The sequence below is a fragment of the Saccopteryx leptura genome, chromosome X, assembly GCF_036850995.1.
Source record: "Saccopteryx leptura isolate mSacLep1 chromosome X, mSacLep1_pri_phased_curated, whole genome shotgun sequence".
NCBI lineage: Eukaryota > Metazoa > Chordata > Mammalia > Chiroptera > Emballonuridae > Saccopteryx > Saccopteryx leptura.
The window spans coordinates 132,547,257-132,571,100 of record NC_089516.1 but is presented as its reverse complement, the minus strand read 5'-3'; the positions used below and the strand labels follow the sequence as shown (position 1 = coordinate 132,571,100).

At 38.0% G+C, this 23,844-nt stretch overlaps 1 protein-coding gene and 1 non-coding gene across 2 annotated transcripts in view; one reads left to right on the top strand and one right to left on the bottom strand.

The window, feature by feature from the left end:
* VGLL1 (vestigial like family member 1) overlaps positions 1 to 23,844 on the bottom strand; it is a 98,889-nt gene that overhangs the window by 20,836 nt on the left and 54,209 nt on the right. The gene's annotated exons all lie outside the window — the stretch shown is intronic.
* LOC136386573 (U6 spliceosomal RNA) lies at positions 16,264 to 16,370 on the top strand. The gene has a single exon (XR_010747943.1). It is a non-coding gene; the product is annotated as a U6 spliceosomal RNA (small nuclear RNA).

The following is a 23,844-nucleotide window of genomic DNA, read 5'->3' as shown; positions in this document are numbered from 1 at the left end:
CTCAGAAATATACAAAAAATAAATAAATAAAAGAAAAAATACTCAAAAAAAAAAAAAAAAAAGAAAAAAAGAAAAAGGTGGGGGGCATTCCCTTGTGCTTAAGCTCCAGGGAGCATAGAGTGAGCTTGAGTATGTCCTATGAAACATGGAGCTCTATGTTGACATATAAGTCTTTGAAGAAGGAGGAACTGCTGAGATAGTTTATCAGCTTTTGTCCCTAAGACAGCAGTCTTTATAGTGGGAACACCATATGTAAATATTTGCTGTCTGTCTATAGATTAAGGGGGGAATATGGCAAATGCTGAAAAGCCATAATCTTTGTGCCCCTCCCCTCCCCCAACCCCCTCCCTCTCCTCCCCCCACCCTGTAACCCCAACACTGTTGTTCATGTCTCTGAGTCTCATCTTTATGTCCCACCTATGTATGGAAACGTATAGTTCTTAGTTTTTTCTGATTTACTTCTTTCACTCAGTATAATGTTATCAAGGCCCATCCATGTTGTTGTAAAAGATCCTATGTCATCATTTCTTATGGCTGAGTAGTATTCCATAGTATATATATACCAAAGCTTTTTAATCCACTCGTCCTCTGATGGACACTTGGGCTGTTTCCAAATCTTTGCTATTGTGAACAATGCTGCCATATCTTCATTCTTGATATTTTTTTTTCCTCCTCCAATTTGGTCGATTAACTCTCTGCTGGTCTTACTTTCTCCTCTCCTTGAACTACACTACCCATAAGTGTTACATCTCCCATTACCTATTCTTTCCTCTTCCTTTCTCTCTATGAGGGTTGCACTCCAAAACCCTTAACTCTCTCTCTCTCCTCTTTTTTCTTTTTTCTTCTTTTAGTGGTTCCCTCTTTTCTCTCTCTCTCTCTCTCTTTCTTTTCTCCCTCTATATTAGTTTCTTCCTTTCTCCTTTACGTCTCCTCTCATTCAAACCTCAATAACGAACAAATTATCTTATCTGGGACTCAAACTTATGTTTGTGGCATTTGGGGGGGGGGTTACTTCCCCTTTTTAATTCACTAACAGTGTTCCCATCCCTGGGTCCCCATTTTATCTAGTTCTTGTTCCACTAGATACAATAGTAATTTTTTAATTTGTCCCCCCATTTTCCTGTTTCCTTCTTATTCATCTCATCATAACTCTTAGTCAACCAACACATAAAAGGAAATCATTTTATTCTTGACCCAAATTTTTTCCTTATTTGCTTTTTGGAGGTCCATACCCCTTTCTTCTTTACTTTTCTTTTTTTTTTCTTTTTGCTACTTTATTATTTTCCCCAATTCAGGCCCTCCATTACAAGCATTGTTTGTTCTATTTAATACAATTCACAGTTCACCACATCTTGAGATTTTCTCAAGAAAGAGGGGAGAGGAGAGGAGAGGAAAAAAGGAGGGGGGGAATAATTTCCTTTTTTTAATTTTTATTTTATTTTATTTTTCTTTATTTCATTATTAATTTTTTTAAAAAAAACAACTTCCAATTTTTTATTTTTTAACTTTTTATTATTTATTAAATCTTATTAATACTTTCAACAAAATCACCCTCAGATGCCATTAAGGAAGAGAAAATTGAATATCATGGATACAAAAAAAAGAGAGGTAACACAACTAGATGAGGAAAAATCTATGGAGAAAAAAATTAATATATTGGAAACCTTGGAGCTAAATTAAAAAGAATTCAAGATAGAAATCCTAAAAATGCTCTGAGATATACAAGAAAACACAGAAAGGCAATTTATGGAGCTCAGAAAACAACTCAATGAACACAAAGAATATATTTCCAAAAAAATTGAAACAATAAAAACAAACAGAGATGAAAAACTCAATTCACGAGCTCAAAAACGAGGTAACAAGCTTAGCTAATAGAACAGGCCAGATAGAAGAGAGGATTAGTGAAATAGAAGACAAACACCTTGAGGAACAACAGAGAGAAGAAGAAAGAAACTCAAAAATTAAAAAAAAAATGAGATAGCCCTACAAGAATTATCTGACTCCATCAAAAAGAATAACATAAGAATAATAGGTATATCAGAGGGAGAAGAGAGAGAAAATGGAATGGAGAACATACTCAAACAAGTAATAGATGAGAACTTCCCAAGCCTGTGGAAAAAACTAAAGCCTCAAGTTCAAGAAGCAAACAGAACTCCGAGTTTTCTTAACCCCAACAAACCTAATCCCAGGCACATCATAATGAAATTGGCACAAACAAACAGCAAAGAAAAAATTCTCAAGGCAGCCAGGGAAAAGAAGAATACAACATATAAAGGAAGGCCCATTAGATTATCATCAGATTACTCAGCAGGAACTCTACAAGCTAAAAGAGAGTGGACCCCAATGTTTAAAGTCCTGAAAGAGAGGAACTTTTAGCCATAAATACTATACCCATCAAAACTATCATTCAAATATAGAGGAGAAATAAAAAAATTCACAGATACAGAAAAGATGAGGGAATTTATTATCAGAAAACCCCCACTCCAGGAATTACTAAAGGGGGTTCTCCAATCAGATACCAAGAACAACAACAAAAAAAAAACAATGCCACAAGTAAAAGCTCCAAGAAGAACACAATAAAACCAAATTTAAACTGTGACAACAACAAAAAGGGGGGGAGAGGATGGAGATTAACAGTAGCAAAGGACGATGGAGTGCAAAAGTACTCACAAAATAGTGTGCAACAATGAACAGGGTAGGAACCCTTTTCATTACTTAAAGGTAACTACCATTGAAAAAACCACCACAGAAGCACATGAGATAAAAAAGATAGCAACAGAAGAAAGATGTATGGAATACAACCAAATAAAAACAAAAGATAGAAAAACGACAGAGAAGGATCAAACAAGACACAAAACTAACAGAAAGCAATACATAAAATGGCAACAGGGAACTCACAAGTGTCAATAATTACACTAAATGTAAACGGATTAAACTCACCAATAAAAAGGCACAGAGTAGCAGAATGGATTAAAAAAGAAAATCCAACTGTATGCTGCCTACAGGAAATTCATCTAAGTAACAAGTATAAAAAAAAATTCAAAATGAAAGGCTGGAAAACAATACTCCAAGCAAATAACATAAAAAAAAAGCAGGCGTAGCAATACTCATATCTGATGATGCTGACTACAAGACAGAAAAGTACTCAGAGACAAAAATGGCCATTTCATAATGGCTAAGGGGACACTGAATCAAGAAGACATAACAATTCTTAATATATATGCACCAAACCAAGGAGCACCAAAATATATAAGACAGCTATTTATTGACCTTAAAACAAAAACCGACAAAAATACAATCATACTTGGAGACCTCAATACACCATTGAAGGCTCTAGATCGGACATCCAAACAGAGAATCAACAAAGATATAGTGGCCTTAAACAAAACCCTAGAGCACCTGGATATGATACACATCTACAGGACATTTCATACCAAAGTGACTGAGTATTCTTTTTCTCCAGTGTACATGGATCATTCTCAAGAATTGACTATATGATGGACCACAGAAACAACATCAGCAAATTCAGAAAAATCGAAGTTGTACTAAGCATATTTTCTGATCATAAAGCCTTGAAACTAGAATTCAACTGCAAAAAAGAGGGAAAAAATCCCACAAAAATGTGGAAACTAAACAACATACTTTTTAAAATGAATGGGTCAAAGAAGAAATAAGTGCAGAGATCAAAAGATATATACAGACTAATGAAAATGACAATATGGCATATCAGAATCTATGGGATGCAGAAAAAGCAGTGATAAGAGGGAAGTTCATATCACTTCAGGCATATATGAACAAACAAGAGAGAGCCCAAGTGAACCACTTAACTTTACACCTTAAGGAACTAGAAAAAGAACAAAGACAACCCAAAACCAGCCAAAGAAAGGAGATAATAAAAATCAGAGCAGAAATAAATGAAATAGAGAACAGAAAAACTATAGAAAAAATTAATAGAACAAGGAGCTGGTTCCTTGAAAAGATCAACAAAATTGACAAACCCTTGGCAAGACTTACCAAGGAAAAAAGAGAAAGAACTCATATAAACAAAATCCAAAATGAAAGAGGAGAAATCACCACGGACACCGTAGATATACAAAGAATTATTGTAGAATACTATGAAAAACTTTATGCCACTAAATTCAACAACCTAGAAGAAATGGATAAATTCTTAGAACAATACAACCTTCCTAGACTGAGTCAAGAAGAAACAGAAAGCCTAAACAGACCTATTAGTAGAGAAGAAATAGAAAAAACCATAAAAACCTCCCCAAAAATAAAATTTCAGGCCCTGATGGCTATACCAGTGAATTCTATCAAACATTCAAAGAAGACGTGATTCCTATTCTACTGAAAGTCTTCCAAAAATTGAAGAACCACTGTTCTAATGATTAGTGACTTTGAACATATGTTCATATGTCTATTGGCCATCTGTGTGTTCTCTTTTAAGAACTGTCTATTTAGGTCTTCTGCCCATTTTTAAATCAGATTGTCTGGGTTTTTCTTGGTGTTCAGTTGTATAAGTTCTATGTAAATTTTGAATATTAAGCCGTTAAGGAAGGCATCCTTAGCAAATACCTTCTCTAATTCAGTAGATTGTCTTTTAGTTTTGTGGCTCATTTTCTTTGCTGTGCAGAAATATTTCAGTTTATTTTTGCTTTCGTTTCCCTTGCCCAGGGAGATACATCAGAAAAAGTACTGCTAAGATAAATGTTTGCTATTTCATTGTCTATGTTTTCTTCTAGCAGTTTTATGATTTTCAGTCTATAATTTAAGTTTTTAATCCATTTTGAGTTTATTTATGATGTCTAGTTTCAGTTTTTTGCATGTATCTGTCTAATTTTCCCAAAACTTTTTATTAAATAGACTGTCTTTACACTCATTGTATAGTTTTGCCTACTTTGTCATATATTAATTGAGCATACAAGTGTGGGTTTATTTCTGTGCTATTTTGTCCCACTGATGTACGTGTCTCTTTTTATTCCAGTACCATGCTGTTTTGATTACTATGGCCTTGTAGTGTAGTTTGATATCAGGTAGCATGATACCTCCAACTTTGTTCTTTTTCAAGATTGCTGTGGCTATTCAGAATCTTTTGTGGCACCGTACAAAATTTTGGATTATTTGTTCTAGTGCTGTGAATTCAACATTGGTAGTTCAATAGGAATTGCATTGAATCTATAGATTCCTTTGAGTAGTGTGGACATTTTAATGATGTTAGTTCTTCTTATCCATGAGCAAGGTATATGCTTCCATTTATTTGTAACTTCTTCCATTTCTTTCTTCAATGTTTTATAATTTTTTGAGTACAAGTGTTTTACCTCCTTGGTTAAATTTATTCTTACATATATTTTTTTTAACTTTTTTTCTTTATTTATTCATTTTTAGAGAGGAGAGAGACAGAGAGGGAGAGAGAGGAAAGAGAGGAGAGAGAGAAGGGGGGAGGAGCTGGAAGCATCAACTCCCATATGTGCCTTGACCAGGCAAGCCCAGGGTTTCAAACCGGCGACCTCAGCATTTCCAGGTTGACGCTTTATCCACTGCGCCACCACAGGTCTATTCTTACATATTTTTTAAATGTAATTGTAAATGAGATTGTTTTCTTAGTATGTGTATATTTCAGGTTGATCTGGGTTTTTTTCTCTGTATATAGTTGTAGAATTTGTTGAAATTTCAAGGGGAGAGATCAGGAGTATCTCTCACACTGCCATTTCTCTGACACCACTCCACTCTGTGCTTAATTAAATAGTGAATAACTTTATCAAAACATCTAGTATATTGGTCAGAATTCAAGTACACATTTAATATTAATTTATTTTACTTGAAAAGATGTCTTTTTCTGATATTAAAAAACATTTCTATGCTAATAAGTGTTTTTTAATATTTACCCAGATTTTGTGTCAACTTTTAAAAAGAAATTTCACAGACTAGAAGCATTTGAGAAGTTGGAAGGAAACTTAGAAAGCCAGGGCAGTGGTCTGTAAACCAAATTCAGCCTGTAGACATGTTTTATTTGGCCCCTGTGGTACTTTAAAACTATTTATATTCATTGCCAACATTGAGAAATCAGGTAGTTTCACATAAAAAATCTGGATTTGAAAAGGGAACCCTCATACACTGTTGGTGGGAATGCAGACTGGTGCATCCACTGTGGAAAACAGTATGGAGTTTTCCTCCAAAATTAAAAAGTGAACTACATTTTGACTCAGTGACCCCACTTCTGGAAATATACACAAAGAAACCCAAAACACTAATTCTATTATTTACAATAGCTAAGATCTGGGAACAGCCCAGTACCTATCAGTAGATGAGTGGATAAAAAAAAAAACAAAAAAAAACTGAGGTACATTTTCACAATGGAATACTACTAAGCCATAAAAAAGAAAGAAATCTTACCTTTTGCAAGAACATGAGTGGATCTGGATATTATTATGCTAAGTGAAATAAGCCAGCCAGAGAAAGACAAACATCATATGATCTCATTTATATGTGGAATCTAATGAACAAAATAAACTGAGGAACAGAATAGGAAAACAGAGGTACATAGAATAGACTGACAGGTGTCATGTGTGGAGTTAGAGGGCTGGGTGAAAAAAGGTGAAGGGATTAAGCAAATAAAATATATATATATATATAAGCAATAATATTAAGCAATAAAATCTATAAGTATGTTTTATTTATACATATAACACATGGACATGAACAACAGTATGGCGACAGGCAGAGGGAAAAGGAGTAAGGAGAGGTAGAATTGGGAAAAGGGAGCTAAATGAGAACAGAAAGAAACTTGACTTTGGATGATGAGCTCACGATGCAGTGTGCCAATGATGTTTTATTGAGTTGTACACTCAAAACCTGTATGGTTTTATTAACCAATGTCACCTCAATAAATTCAATAAAATAAAAATAAAAATAAATAAATGAATAAAGAGTCCTGAAACAATGGATAAACGTGGCCATGTTAGGCCCGCACTGCTGTATGGCATATATGGGGTCATGCATGTTCCAGTTTGTCAAGTTCCTGCCCTCATGACCTGCCTGTCCTTTGAGTCTGTGACTCCTGAGATAATACAGTCCCCTCCTGAGGCTTTCAGAAATCATTACTGCTCAAAAATTAGTCAACAGCTAATTAGTTATCAATCTCTCAATTTGTTTGATTCAAATACCAAGAATATTATTTATAAACAGATAAAGTTAAGGTAGGGCTGCTTACTCTAAATGTTCAAAGGATTTTCCTGCTTGAATGGTGGTGTCCCTCTTGATGTAGTTAGACTTTTTAAATATTAATTAACTGACAGAGGAGTTAGAGGTGCCATACCTAATTAAGAGTAATCACATCTAAAAATAATAAAATGTGCTCTGAATCATCATTTTTAAAATCCTATCTCCCAGTTTAACTCTAACCTCCTCTTTAAAATTTTATTTTATTTCTCACCTCTTCTTCTGAATCAGTATGATTTTGTTTACCGATCTAAGTAACAAGTTAGCACCGAATCATCCCTAGGTGGTCTCCCATCCAAGTAGTAACCTGGTCCGCCGTGCTTAGCTTCCAAGATCAGATGAGGTTAGGCACTTTCAGGGTCGTATGACCTTAGACAGTACCTAATCATTCATTTCCTCAATAAATATTTATTTGACCACTTGCTTGACGCCAAGTGCTGTTCTAAGCACTTGGGTAACAGAGAATAAGAGTCAAAATCCCTTGTGCAAAAAAAAGAAAACTACAGACCAATATCTCTAATGAATACAGATGCTAAAATACTAACAAATCGAATACAACAGCTTATTAAAAAAATAATACATCATGATTAAGTGGTATTCATCCCAGAATCTCAAGTATGGTTCAACATACGTAAAACGGTTAACGTAATACACCATATCAACAAAACAAAGAACAAAAACCACATGATCTTATCAGTAGACGCAGAAAAGGATTTCGATAAAATACAACACAATTTTATGTTTAAGACTCTCAACAAAATGGGTATAGAAGGAAAATATCTCAACATGATAAAGGCCATATATGATAAACCATCAGCTAACATCATACTAAATGGCACAAAACTGAAGGCTTTCCCCCATAAATCAGGAACAAGACAGGGTTTCCACTCTCTCCACTCTTATTTAATGTGGTACTAGAGGTTCTAGCCAGAGCAATCAGACAAGACAAAGAAATAAAAGGCATCCATATCGGAAAAGAAGAAGTAAAGGTATCACTTTTTGCAGATGATATGATCCTATACATCGAAAACCCCAAAGAATCCACAAAAAGACTACTAGAAACAATAAGCCAATACAGTAAGGTTGCAGGATACAAAATTAACATACAAAAGTCCATAGCCTTTCTATATGCCAACAACGTTCATTTGAAAACAAACTCAAAAAAATAATCCCCTTCATGATTGCAACAAAAAAAAATAAAATACCTAGGAATAAACATAACAAAGAATGTAAAGGACTTATGTAATGAAAACTACAAACCATTGTTAAGGGAAATTGAAAAAGATATAATGAGATGGAAGAATATTCCTTGTTCTTGGTTAGGAAGAATAAATATAATCAAGATGGCCATATTACCCAAAGCAATATGCAAATTTAATGCAATTCCCATCAAAATTCCAATGACATTTTTTAAAGAAATGGAGCAAAAAATCATCAGATTTATATGGAACTATAAAAAAAACCCGAATAGCCAAAGCAATCCTAAAGAAAAAGAATGAAGCTGGGGGCATTACAATACCTGACTTCAAACTATATTATAGGGCCACAACAATCAAAACATCATGGTATTGGCAGAAAAATAGACACTCAGACCAATGGAACAGAATAAAAAGCCCAGAAATAAAACCACATATATATGGTCAAATAATTTTTGATAAAGGGGCCTACAACACACAATGGAGAAAAGAAAGCCTCTTCAACAAATGGTGCTGGGAAAACTGGAAAGCCACATGCAAAAGAATGAAACTGGACTACAGCTTGTCCCCTTGTACTAAAATTAACTCAAAATGGATCAAAGATCTAAATATAAGACCTGAAACAATAAAGTACATAGAAGAAGCCATAGGTTCTAAACTCATGAACCTTGGTGTTAAAGAGCATTTTATGAATTTGACTCCAAAGACAAGAGAAGTGAAGGCAAAAATTAATGAATGGGACTACACCAGCTAAGAAGTTTTTGCTCAGCAAGAGAAAATGATAACAAAATAAACAGAAAGCCAACTAAATGGGAGATAATATTTTCAAACAACTTCTCAGATAAGGGCCTAATATCCAAAATATACAAAGAACTCATAAAACTCAACAACAAACAAACAAACAACCCAATAAAAAAATGGGAAGAAGACATGAACAGACACTTCTCCCAGGAAGAAATACAAATAGTCAACAGGTATATGAAAAGATGCTCATCTTCATTAGTTATTAGAGAAATGCAAATCAAAATGGCAATGAGATAGCACCTCACACCTGTTAGATTAGCTATTATTAACAAGACAGGTAATAGCAAATGTTGGAGAGGCTGTGGAGAAAAAGAAACCCTCATTGACTGTTGGTAGGAATGTAAAGTAGTACAACCATTATGGAAGAAAGTATGGTGGTTCCTTAAAAAACTGAAAATAGAACTACCTTATGACCCAGCAATCCCACTACTGGGTATATACCCCAAAAACTCAGAAACATTGATACGTAAAGACACATGCAGCCCCATGTTCATTGCAGCATTGTTCACAGTAGCCAGGACATGGAAACAACCAAAAAGCCCGTCAATAGATGACCGGATAAAGAAGATGTGGCACATATACACTATGGAATACTACTCAGCCACAAGAAATGATGACATCGGATCATTTACAGCAAAATGGTGGGATCTTGATAACATTATATGAAGTAAAATAAGTAAATCAGAAAAAACCAGGAACTGCATTATTCCATGCATAGGTGGGATATAAAAGAGAGACTAAGAGACATTGATAAGAGTGTGGTGGTTGGGGGGAGGGAGAGGGAGAGGGACACAAAGAAAACTAGATAGAAGATGCAGAGGATAATCTGACTTTGGGTGTTGGGTAAGCAACATGATTGATTGACAAGATAACCTGGACATGTTATCTTTGAATATATGTACCCTGATTTATTGATGTCACCCCATTAACATTAATAAAAAGAAAAATAAAGAAAAAAAAACCCTGTACACCTTCCATCTAGTGGGAGAAAGAGACAATAAGTAGATAAACAAGACCAGTTTTGTCACTTATAGAAACCATAAAGACATAAAAACAGCAGTGTTACTGTGACCTGGAATTGGGTGCTATTTAGATACGGTAACTAGAGAAGAATGTTTGATGACAAGGAACCAGACATATGAGGATATGGGGAAAGATTGTTCTAGACAAAAAGAAGAGCAAGAACAATAGCCCCAAAGTGGAAATAAGCTTAGTGTGGTCAGCCAGTATAGCTGGAGCACAGGAAAAGAGGAGGAGGCTGATAGGAGCTGAGATGGGGTAGGAAGGCAAGGGCCAGGCATGTAGGGCCTTCTGGCTTGTAAGTCATGGCAAGAAGTTTAATTTTCTTCTGATTTAGAAGCCATTGGTGGAGTTTCCATTATATTAAGCATGCCTTATCTTTCTTCTGAGTCTTCCACAGAAGGGATATAGTAGGAAGTGAATAAATACTTATTAATCATTAACCAATTGATTATTGGGTCAGGGACCCATGAAATCTCTTAAAAGCCACTAGCATAATCTGATATGGTAGGGTTAAGAATGCTCCATTTAAAAAGATTACACAAAGGGAGGATAACACAAAGGGAATAGAAGTAAGCATGAGGAGTTTCTTAGTCTCCATCTTATATGATGTCATAACTCAGTAACGCCTCTGCGGAGAAGAGAGCAAATGTGCAACTCAAAGCCTCAAGTGAGAAAGGAGAAGCTGTAATTGTATGTCATCAGTGTCCGTCTTCTTGCGTATGAACAATGAAAACAGGTCTCATCAAAGAGGAAGACCAGTGATCAGTTGGAGCTCAAGTGCTTGACTATGGAGAAATTTGTTGTCACCTGGCCCTTGGAGGACTGCTATTGACAGTTGGTGTGTGTATGTGAGTGTGTGTGTGTGTGTGTGTGTGTGTGTGTGTGTGTGTGTGTGTGTGAAGGAGATTGGTCTCTGGAATCTGCTCAGACCTTTGAAATAGTTCAAAAGTTTAGACAAACCTTCCAACGAAGGTCAGAGAAAACAGTACTGGTCATATATGATGATTATTAAATAGTATCTTGAGAAAAACTAAAGGGATTTCCCTGACAATTCCTTCTGGTTGCATTCTATGAGTTCTAAACCTTCCATTCACTGATTTATTAAAAGTGACAAAGAGAAGGGAATCTAACCAATCTATGATCAAAAGTTCCTGCCTGACTTGTGGTGGCACAGTGGATGGAGCGTGATCTAGGATGTTAAGGTCGCTCTTTTGAAACCCTGGGCTTGCCTGGTCAAAGCACATGTGGGAGTTGATGCTTCCTGCTCCTCTCCCCTTCTGTCTCTCTCTCTCCTCTCTCTAAAATGAGTAAACTAAAAAAAAGTTCCCCTCAAACGATTATGTAAGTCAATGCCAAATCATGATCCAACACCTCTAAAAAAGTATTTATGCAATGGTGAGGAACACATATATGAAAAGAAATCTATAGCTCTGCAAGCACAGCAGAGTCAGAGTACCTGGGCTTGAATATTAGTAACCCCTCTTAATAACTTTGTGACTCTTCACAAGTTGCTTAATCTCTTTGAACTTTCAGTTTCCTCATCTATAAAAAGTTCTATATTATCCTATTTTAAACCAAGGTTATTGTAAGGATTCAATGAGACTACACATGTAAAATTCTGAAAACAATGCCAGGCACAGAGTGATCAACAGTATGAACTATTTTTACTTTCTTTCTAAATTCCTGCATTTTTTTGTGAAAATGACAGAGAGAGAGGGACAGATAGGAACAGACAGACAGGAAGGGAGAGAGAGGAGAAGCATCAATTCTTCGTTGTGGCTCCTTAGTTGTTCATTGATTGCTTTCTTGTATGTGTCTTGACTGGGGGCTACAGCATAGTCAGTGACTTCTTGCTCAAGCCAGCGACCTTGGGCTCAAGCCAGCGACCATGGGGTCATGTCTGTGATCCCACACTGAAGCCATCAACCCCTCGCTCAAGCTGGTGAGCCTGCGCTCAAGCCAGTAACCTCAGGGTTTTGAACCTGGATCTTCTGCATTCCAGTCCAATGCTCTATCCGCCACGCCAGTGCCTGGTCAGGCAATTCCTGCATTGTTTTAAAAAGCACAAAGCATTAAAGCAGTTTGTGTTTGCACTGAATTGGTAGCAATTAACAATGTGCTGTCTGAGCTAAGAAATTTGAAGGGATGAGCAGAAAAGAAAAAGTGAGCATTAAACTGATGGTAATTTCAACCTTATTCTTCTACTTTGTGTCTGACTTCATAATGGGCTTTTAAGTTTTTAAATCTTTTCTTCAATTACAGTTAATATACAACATTATATTAGTTTTAGATGTCCAGCATAGTGATTAGACATTTATATAACTTATGAAGTGATCCCCCCAATAAGTCCAGTACCCACCTGACAGCATACATAGTTTTTACAATATTATTGACTATATTCCCATGCTGTACTTTATAGAGAAGCACCTGTACCCAATTACCAAATATAGGCCTAATCTTAGCTAAGAATGACTCTCGCTCCTAAAAAATTCCAGTCTAGAAAACAAGTCAAGAATTCATTTGCCTCCATTTGTATTCAATTTTGCCAAAACCATTAATGTATAAAACATAAAATATCCAGCTTTTCAGCATTCAACTGCTGTTAATATTCAGACGACTCTAAATTTGATTTAAACCCAGGTTGAGTGGAGCCATGCTTATTCATGCTATAGGCATATATGGGAGAAGTCTGCATGTGGCAATCTGGACTAAGAAAATAATTACATTGTTGTGATTTAATACTAAACAGAAGAAACTTCCCAAACCTAAGTGAGCTCACTTCAATGGGTTTCTCTTGCTTCCCTCAGCTCTTATAAATCTATAAGGGGAACATTAGCCTATGATGTGTGTGACTGCATTAAAAAAAAAAAAAACAACTTTTACAGTTATTCAGTGGCTTTCAATTCTGAAGTAACAAAAAAGTGATTCAATATTACATTTAAACATTCTGAAAATGTATGTGCTTTTGTTTTGAATTGTTTTTTCTTCAATGATGTTGTTAGTGTTTAAACGGTGAACAACTAAAAAAAATTAATGGATGAAAAGTAATGTTTAATTAATTTGCTTTTATCAAACACCATGTCGCTGCTATATTTAGCAAATGAACTAATAGAGAGAGCTGCTGCAATATTAGTCAGCACATCAGCCTGTTAAATATCAAAGAGCAGAGGAGGCCTTTTGTCTCAGCATTGAGCCAGAGACTGAAAAGGCATCTAATCATAACATTTCCAGGGAGAATTAAAAGATGTGAAACAATAATCACGAAAAATGTCACACACAGTCTAAGCACACATTTGTCAGAGGGCAAATGCTGGGAGGGTGGCAGCATAAGTAAGAGTTCTGCCTAGAAACCAAAATTCATCACAAGTGGATTCTTTAAAATAACTTACCATTAAAAAGAAGTCGATACTCCCATCTACACAGGATATCCAAAGGAGTAATACAGAGCATTGAATAGGTGGCAGGGTGTTTGTTTTTTTCTACACACAGTTTCATGTGGTCTGTTTTAGCATTTAAGAGCTCTGGAGTATCATCAGTGCAATTGAAGGGAAGGATTAAAGGCATAAAAGAAAATCTTTTTTTTTCAGGGTCATTTTTTTTTAGATTTTAATTATTGATTTTAGAGAGAGGAGAGAGAGAGAAGTGGGGGAGGATCAGGAAGCATCAACTTGTAGTAGTTGCTTCTCCTTTGTGCCTTGAGTCAGCAAGCCCCGGGTTTCAGATCAGAAACCTCAGCATTCTAGGTCGAAGCTTTATTTGCCACCATAGGCCAGATGGTAAATTTTTATTTTATATATAAATTCTTCTTTTATTTTGAGGGATATACAGGTGTAGGGGGAGAATAGGAAGTAAATGAATGGGTACTCCTTCAAGAGAGACTAGAAAACCTAATGTATTTTTTAAAAGTTTTATTGTATTATTAAGGCAGAATACACATTATTAATAAAGAAAGTGTAAAGAGAAAGAAATGTGAGCTTTGATTACCTATGATAATTTATTTTCTTTTTTTTTAAGTGAGAGGAGGGAAGACAGCCTGACTCTTGCATGCTCCAGGACTGGGATCCACCCTGGAAGCCCCTCCTGGGGGTGCTGTGCCCATCTGGGCCCCTACCCCTTGCTGGTTGTTTGGCAACCTAGCTATTTTTAGTGCCTGAGGTAGAGGTTCCACCAGAGCCATCCTCGGTGCCCAGGGCCAACTCGCTGGAACCAATCAAGCCATGGCAGTGGGAGGAAGAGAAAGATGGATATAGATAAAAAAGGAAGGGTGGAGAAGCAGATGGTTGCTTTTCCTATGTGCCCTGACCCAGAATCAAACCCAGACATCCACAAGTCAGGCCAATGCTCTACCACTGAGCCAACTGGCCAGAACCGATAACTTCTTTAATATATTTTGATGTTCTAAGACCCTGGACCAAAGATTGGCACATAGTAGGTCTCAAAAAATATTTGGTAAATAAATGAATGGTTTCATGTAAAGATGGAGAAGTGAGTTATATGCATAACTCTCCTCATACTATTTAAAGATAAATTTGAAAATACATAACAATCAAGTGTGAGAGAAAAATTGGCAAGGATGTTGTTAGTCAAATAAGTTTATAAATATGATATATAAGTTTGCTCACTTATAGTTTGCATTGGGTGTGGAAGATAGGCTGTAGGCTGGCAAGGTCCTTATAGCGTAAGGCTTGGTTTTAAGACTAAGCCTTTCCCACCCTTTTAATACTAAGATCTTCTCAAAACTGAGCTTTTCCTCATACCCTTGACCGGGGTCCCCAAACTATGGCCCACGGGCCACATGTGGCCCCCTGAGGCCATTTATCCATCCCCCGCCGCACTTCTGGAAAGGGCACCTCTTTCATTGGTGGTCAGTGAGAGGAGCATAGTTCCCATTGAAATACTGGTCAGTTTGTTGATTTAAATTTACTTGTTCTTTATTTTAAATATTATATTTGTTCCCGTTTTGTATTTTTACTTTAAAATAAGATATGCACAGTGTGCATAGGGATTTGTTCATAGTTATTTTTATAGTCCGGCCCTCCAGTGGTCTGAGGGACAGTGAACTGGCCCCCTGTGTAAAAAGTTTGGGGACCCTGCCCTTGAGTGTTGTTGCATGATGTGGGGTGGTGCGCTTTTAGGAAGAATCCCATTTATGCCTCAGATGAGTGGCTTTTTATAAGAGACTTCCTTATTTGTAAATTGGCTTAAAGGCTTTAATTAATTTCTACACTATAAAATGAGGCTGATCAGGGGCACTCTCGCTTGGTTCCTGCTATCAGCATTGCAGAGGAGAGGCAGCCAGGATGGCAAAGTGCTGAAGGAGAAGCCAGTTTATGCAGAGTTTGTGCAGAGAGAAGGAGATGGGTAACAGAGGTGAATAAGTCTGGTGAGCTAGAAACCTTTGATTCTAGGAAATTCGGATAAATCAGTAGCTTTGTGAGCACCGAATGAGTGGGTTTTGGAGCCCAGTGTGTGTTTTTACTTGCCCACCGGGTGCAAGCTAGGATTAAAGCTAATGGCCCACCAGTTCTTGGCTCCATTGTTTCATTACTGTCTGTCCGAATCAAATACAAACCTGCATGGGCCAGGTGGCTGTGATGCTGGCCGTGGATACTGACTTTACAGACCTAAACAGAGAGAGAAATGTAACTGGTAATCCACAAGCAATTGGGGCCAAGTGTTCAAGTCCATAGGTCAATGGGGCCAAATTTGCCCAGTATGCAGTACACAACTGGATCCAGGATTCCAGTGTGAAGCAGGAGTTAGGACCATGGTTTCTCTCTAGAAGCAGTGGCTGAAAGAACACTGCTTACCCACCAGGATTAGATCAGGATATCCTGCTTGCTCTAGGTGACAGCTGAAAGAGAGAGCTCTAACATGAGACCTATACCTAGATTTGTGCCATGCTGCTAACTATTGCAAGAAGAAGTCCTGAAATGAGCTGCTAGTCCCTTGAGGAGCCAGACCCGAGGCAACAGAGAAAACGCACCCACAGGGTTGGGCAAACCTAAGAAAATCCACATAAGTGCTCTCTTTGGCAGCACATATACTAAAATTGGAACTATACAGAGAAGATTAGCATGGCCCCTGCACAAGGATGACACGCAAATTCGTGAAGCGTTCCATATTTTAAAAAAAAAAGAAGAAAATCCACATAAAACATTAGCTCCCAAATAGAACTAAAAAATATGGGAACTTAAGCACCATGAAAATTGGTCAACTGACCCAGTATCTGAAGAAATGAAGATAACAGAATAATCTAAAAAGGGCTTTTAAGCTAGTTTATATAAAATCGTCTAAGATTATATTGTGTTTGCCAGACACAAAATACTATGTATAGTATGTTACCTTTTGTGTCAGAAAGAAAGTAAAACACTTATATATGTATCTGCTAATATCTTCAGAATATATGTTACGGAAATGATAAACCAAAAATGAAGGAAATAGATTGCCTTAAATGACTAGGTGTGTATAGGGAATCAATTATCTAACCTTGAACTCTCTATGACTTGGATTGGGGAACTTTAGTTAAAAGCCCTGAGTGAATGTCTTGAGTGCAAACACCAAGAAACTGTGTGAGAGAGTGACCTTTGTGCAGACACAGAGGAATGCATGTGAATGGGCTTTAGAAAATTAGTCTAGAGCAGGGGTCAGGAACCTATGGCTCGCAAGCCAGATGTGGCTCTTTTGATGGCAGCATCTGGCTCACAGATAATGTTTAATTAAAAAAAAATAATAACATTAAAATATAAAACATTCTCATGTATTACAATCCATTCATTTACTACCGCTCATGTTCATGGTTGCGGGTGGCTGGAGCCAAACACAGCTGTCCTCCGGGACAACACCAAATTTTTATTGGATAATACATAACATACACAGGTCATTGTGAGGTCAGGAAGTAAACTTCCCTCCTTTTAATCAAGTAGTCAGCTAGCTAATTGCAGAAACCCTTTTGACGAAGAAGATGGCTAAAAGAAAAAAAGATGAGGAGTATCGTACTTTTCAGCAGGAATGCACAGAGGAATTCGCCTTTGTGGAGAGAGCAGGTTCTGCAGTGTGTCTAATATGCAATGATAAAATTGCATCAATGAAACGGTCAAATATAAAGCAGCACTTCAACACACGCCATACTACATTTCCATCGAAATATCCAGGGAGGGACAGCAGGAAGAAAGCATGTCAAGAGCTACTGTGCAGAGTGCAAGCTAGTCAGCAGCAACTCCATGTTTGGACCCAACAAGGTGACTGGAATTCGGCTAGCTTTGCTGGTGCTTTAGCAATTGTAAGAAATGAAAAGCCATTCACAGATGGGAGTATGCCAAAACATTCATGCTTGATGTTGCCAATGAACTTTTTGATGACTTTTTGAATAAAGACAAGATAATCAAATAAATAAAAGACATACCTCTGTCAGCAAGAACTGTTCACAATCCTACCATCATGATGGCAAATTAAATTGAGGCAACACAAGTGAAGGACATAAATGCAGCACCATTCTTTTTTCTCGCTTTAGATGAGTCACCAGACGTAAGCCATTTATCCCAGTTTAGTGTGGTTGCAAGGTATGATGTTGGTGACACACTATGTGAGGAAAGTCTTGCTGTTTTGCCTATGAGAGAGACAACAAGAGGGGAAGATTTATTCAAGTCTTTCACTGCGTTCGCTAAAGAAAAAAAATCTACAGATAGATAAACTTATTTCGGTGGGTACTGATGGTGCCCCGTGCATGGTGGGGAAAAACAGAGGATTTGTAGCGCTTCTTCATGAACATGAAAAGAGACCCATCCTAAGTTTTCACTGCATCCTACATCAGGAGGCGCTTTGTGCTCAGATATGTGGCGAGCAGCTTGGTGAGGTGATGTCACTGGTCATTCAGGTGGTCAACTTTATTGTTGCCCGAGCTTTAAATGATTGCCAGTTTAAAACACTGCTGGATGAAGTTGGAAATAATTATCCTGGTCTGCTTCTGCAGAGCAATGTGCATTGGTTGTCAAGAGGGAAGGTGCTCAGCCATTTCGTGGCTTGTCTGAGCAAAATCCGGACTTTTCTTGAAATGAAAAACGTCGAGCATCCTGAGTTAGCTAACAATGAGTGGCTCCTGAAGTTCTACTTTCTCGTGGACATAACTGAACAACTGAACCAGCTCAATGTGAAAATGCAAGGCATTGGAAATACAGTCTTATCCCTTCAACAAGCAGTGTTTGCATTTGAAAACAAGCTGGAACTCTTCATCGCCGACATTGAAACAGGTCGTTTACTACACTTTGAAAAACTGGGAGAGTTTAAAGATGCATGCACAGCAAGTGACCCTGCTCAACATCCTGATCTCCAGCAGCTAGCATGCTACACATCTAATCTCCTGCAGTCATTCAAAGCACTCTTTGGAGAATTTCGTGAGTGCACTCATCTTTTTAAGTTCATCACCCATCCACACAAGTGTGCAGTGGACAGTCCCAACCTGAGTTACATCCCCAGTGTCTCCGTCAGAGATTTTGAGCTACAAGCTGCTGACCTGAAGGTCTCAGACATGTGGGTGAATAAGTTTAAGTCACTGAATAAAGATTTGGAAAGCCTTGCATGACAGCAAGCAGAATTGGTGAGCAAACACAAGTGGGGAGAAATGAAAAAACTTCAACCCGCGGACCAGTTGATTGTCAAAACTTGGAACGCGCTTCCCGTCACATGCTACACACTGCAGCATATGAGTATTGCTGTACTGACAATGTTTGGCTCTACGTATGCATGTGAGCAGTCTTTCTCACATCTAAAGAATGTTAAGACCAACCTACGATCATGTTTAATGGATGAAAGTCTCAACACTTGCATGAAGCTTAACCTCACCACGTATCAACCGGATACAAAGCCATCAGCAAAACCATGCAGCACCAGAAGTTGCATTAATGGTAAGAAGTACTTTATTCATCATTGGTTAGCAATAGCATAACAACATTATTAAAAAGAATTCAGAGACTTATTATACTTTAAAAGTGTTGGTCTTACATAGAATGAACACATTTACTTGTATTTAGTGTTAAACATATTGTATGGCTCTCACGAAATTACATTTTAAAATATGTGGCATTCATGGCTCTCTCAGCCAAAAAGGTTCCTGACCTCTGGCCTAGAGGTTCTAGATTGCCCCTTCCTTTATACTTATTAATTTGCAAAAGAATAAGAATGTACTGACCCAAATTAGCCCTTTCTCCATGTCAGCAAAATGGCCATTAGTCATTCTTTCCCCTTATCACCTGATCTCCCTCCCTTGTAATCCTATTACCTTTGTTCTGCTTCTGATCAATAAAAGCTAAGGGAGAAGGAAATTCAGGTCTTCTTTGCCTCCCTTGGTAGGCCTCCCCCTCTTTCTCTTGACATAAGTTTGTGTCTTGAGTAGGTTTCTTCCATGCAGCACTGGTAGCTCCCGGTGGGCTGGAGTACTAGAGGTGTGAATCAGATGCAAAGGAGGGCAATAGGATTTCTTTGAGTACATTTTTGTATATTTTTGTTGGTTAAGTTCATTAATATTTCACATATTCAAAAATAAAATTAGATTAATTTGAGAAAAAACTAAAATTCACCTGACCAGGCAGTGGCACAGTGGATAGAGCATCAGACTGGGACCAAAGGACCCAGGTTTGAAACCCCAAGGTCACTGGCCTCAGTGAAGGCTCATCAACTTAAGCATGGGGTTGCTGGCTTGAGTGTGGGATCATAGAAATGAACTCATGGTCGCTAGCTTGAGCACAATGATTGAAGACCAAGATCGCTGGCTTGAGCCCAAGGTCACTGGTTTGAGCACAGGATCACTTGCTCTGCTATAGCCCCAGGGTCAAGGCACATATGAGAAAGCAATGACTGTACAACTAAGGTGCCACAATGAAAAATTGATTCTTCTCATCTCTCTCCCTTCTTGTCTGTCTGTCCTTATCTATCCCTCTCTCTGACTCTATCTCCATCAAAAATATAAGGCCCTGGCCAGTTGGCTCAGTGGTAGAGCATTCATCCGGCATGTGGGTGTCCTGTGTTCAATTCCCAGTCTGGGGACACAGGAGAAGTGCTCATCTGCATCTCTACCAGTCACCCTCTCACTTCTTTCTCTTTTCTGCTCCCCTTCTGCAGCCATTGCTCGATTAGAGCGAGTTGGCCCTGGGTGCTGAGGATGGCTTCATGGCCTCCACTTTAGGTACTAAAAAATGGCTCTGGTTGGAACAAAGCAAGACCCTCAGATGGAAAAATAATCACTCCCTAATGAACTTGCCAGGTGGATCTTGGTCGAGGTGCATGCAGGACTCTGTCTCTGCCTCTTCTCCTCTCACTAAAAAGACAAAAACAAAAATGAAACAAAAAAAACCCCTAAAATTCAACATAAACAAATAAATTAACCTAACTGCACACCACATTGAAAACGTAACTATGCAGCAGAATAATTAGTCCAATAACTTTTGACAGAGTACTTCCACCATACACCCTCAGTGGGATATATTACACAAATAATAATAGCTGAAAACCAATTTGAAACATTTTTAGTAAGCTTATTATTGATAATATATTGCTGTAGTAATTCTGGAGACATTTTGTGTATATCACTGGATTGAACAAATAAGTGCATACATTGTAAAAGGAAATGCAAACTATGTTATAGGGGAAGGAAAGAAAGAACCATGTGATGTTGGATTGGAAAATTGGTATTAGTATGAACTCATAATTAATATATATATATATATATATATATATATATATATATATATATATATATATATATATATATATGTATGTGTGTGTGTATACTAAAAGGGCCTAAAAACAATGACACCCCATTTGCAATGAGCACACATTGCAAATTGTATTGTATAGATCTTGTATTGTAATCACCTAATTCTGGAAACAGACACTGGGATGTAGTCTGAAGTATAAGATATTTACTAGGTATCAAGAAAAGTATAAGATGATGGAGGAAGGCAGGATTGAGGAAAAAAATATTTCAGGCCTGACAATTTGCAGTCAACCTAGCAGAGAGCTCTGAAGTTGGTACTTTGCCCCAAAAGAGTGTCCCACATCAAGTGAAAAGCTAGGCCTTTATAGTCCTGTCTCCCTCACTCATGGGATGTGGGCTACCCGGAAAGGGCATGCACATAGGTGCTGTGGTTCTCTAGTTGATACAGACCCTGAAGGAGCTGACAGCTGGAGGCTGCAGGCTGACCACACTCCTCACATCTGGGAAGCAAGTTTTTTCTGAAGGGTGATCTGGACAGCACATCTCCACTAAAAGTAGCTAGATCTCCTTGGAGAAGTGGCTCATTCTATGTGCAGAGCACAGAAAGAACCCTAAAGTGAGCCTGCAATATCTAGCTATATGAGAAAGTAGGGAAATGCTCCAAAATTGATATATTCATGTTATAAAAAAAAAACACAGGACCCAGCTAGAGAGAGGCTCCACTAGCCAAATTTGGCATAATTTCAGCATCAAAATGAATTAGTACAGAAATGAATTATAATCCACTGAATAATAATTAAGAAATAAACCATAGGTCCATTCTGATGCTAAAAAAAAGTTCAGAAAAGATGGGAGGAAAGGGAAAAGTCTTATTTATAGGAAAATTTCAACTAATAAATGTAGAAGAAATGACAGAAATAGAAAATCAATTTGAACCAAAATATTAATAACTGATTCAGGCAAAAATTATCAATGGTTGCTAAAACTAGCACATTGAAGAATAAAACATTCACACAGTCTCAAAATATCACTTCACAGATTCCTCATTAACTGCAAGAGTAAAAGAAACTCTTAAAATGGAGAAGTTTGGCAGAAACCACCTGAACCAAGTGATAAAACCTAACATTATAATAATAGAACAAGCTGACATCATGTGCCTTCTCATGTGATGCACTAAGAAGATATCAGTTATTATTTATTCCTTCCAAAATATAAACATTAAACTCTAGAGAAAAACTGACCTAAACTCTGCAAAATTTCAATATCATGGAAGCAAAAATGACTGAGAAATTATGCTAGATCAAAGTAGACTAAGAGCCTGACCAGGTGGTGACGCAGTGGATAGAGCATCAGACTGGTACACAGAGGACTCAGGTTCCATACCCCGAGGTTGTCGGCTTGAGCGTGGGCTCAGCAGCGTGAGTGTGGGGTTGGCTGTTTGAGCGTGGGATCATAGACATGACCCCGTGGTTGCTGGCTTGAGCTCTAAGGTTTCTGGCTTGAACCCAAGTTCACTGGTTTAAGCAAGGGGTCACTCACTCTGCTGTAGCCCCCAGATCAAGGAACATATGAGAGAGCAATTAATGAACAAGTAAGGTGCCTCAATGAAGTATTGATTTTTCTCATCTCTCTTCTTTCTGTCAGTCTGTCTCTATCTGTCCCACTCTCTGTCTCTCTCTTTCTCTCTCTGTTTCTCTCATTAAAAAAAGAAAGAAAAGAGACTAAGGAGAATGACATCTAATGCTCAATTCATGATTACATTCTGGATTAAAAACAGCTAAATTAATATTATTGGACAACCGGGGAAATTTGAATGTAGATGCAAATTCAATGATATTATTATATCAATGCTAAATTTCCCAGGTGTGATAATTGTACAGTGGTTGCACAGGCATATACCCCAGCTTTTAGGAAATTCATTTTGAAGTATTTAGGGATGAAGTATCTTGTCATTTATAACTACAACAAATAAGATTAGATAGATAGATAGATAGATAGTAGCTAGGTAGATAGATTAGAGATGATAGATAGATAAGCACAGCTACACACAGATAAAGCAAATGTGGGTAAATATTAACAATTGGTGAATCTAAGTGAAAGGTATATGTGTTTCCATTATACTGTTCTTGCAACTTTTTTAAAGTTCTAAAATACTTTAAAATTAAAAAGTGGGAGTGACGTCATGGAAATGGCGCCGTGAGCAGCGCGTCCGACAGATCTCCCCAAAATCTCAACAAATTTATCAACTAGAAACAGAAAAATATATCCTCAGAGCATCCCGGAGTTCCACACACACACTGAAAGCGAAAGGACTGTTGCCGAGGAGGGAATACGCCTGTGGTGAGTCAACCCACACGTGCAGCTGCCCACGCCGCGGTCCGGAGAGTCCTGGCCACCGGAGTGCACTAAGAAGCCGTGCGCTCGCCCCGTGCCGTGGTCCGGGGAGTCCCGGCCACCGGCATGCACTGAGAAGCCGCGCGCGCCCCGTGCCACGGTCCGGGGAGTCCCAGCCACCGGTGTGCACTGAGAAGCTGCATGCGCACCCCGTGCCGCAGTCCGGGAGGGGCGCCAAACCTGTCTTTCCTAGTCAGGAGATTCTCTCCGTGGGTGGGGCACCTCACCCAGCCATTCAAGCTAACAATCAAGCATTGGGGGAGGGGCGCGCAGGCAGCCTGAAATACTCTCTGGAGCACAGCTGCGGATCCAATTAGCTTAACCCACGAAATCTGCGCACCCACGGGGTTCTAATTGATAAGATCTCTTCCAGTTCAGCGACCCAAGACAAGAGGCATAATATTTTTCAGTGCCATTCGCTAAAGGGGCAGGGGTAACTTCTGATTGACAGAGCCTCCATATTCAGGGATATACCTAACAAGAGGGACTTAGCATATT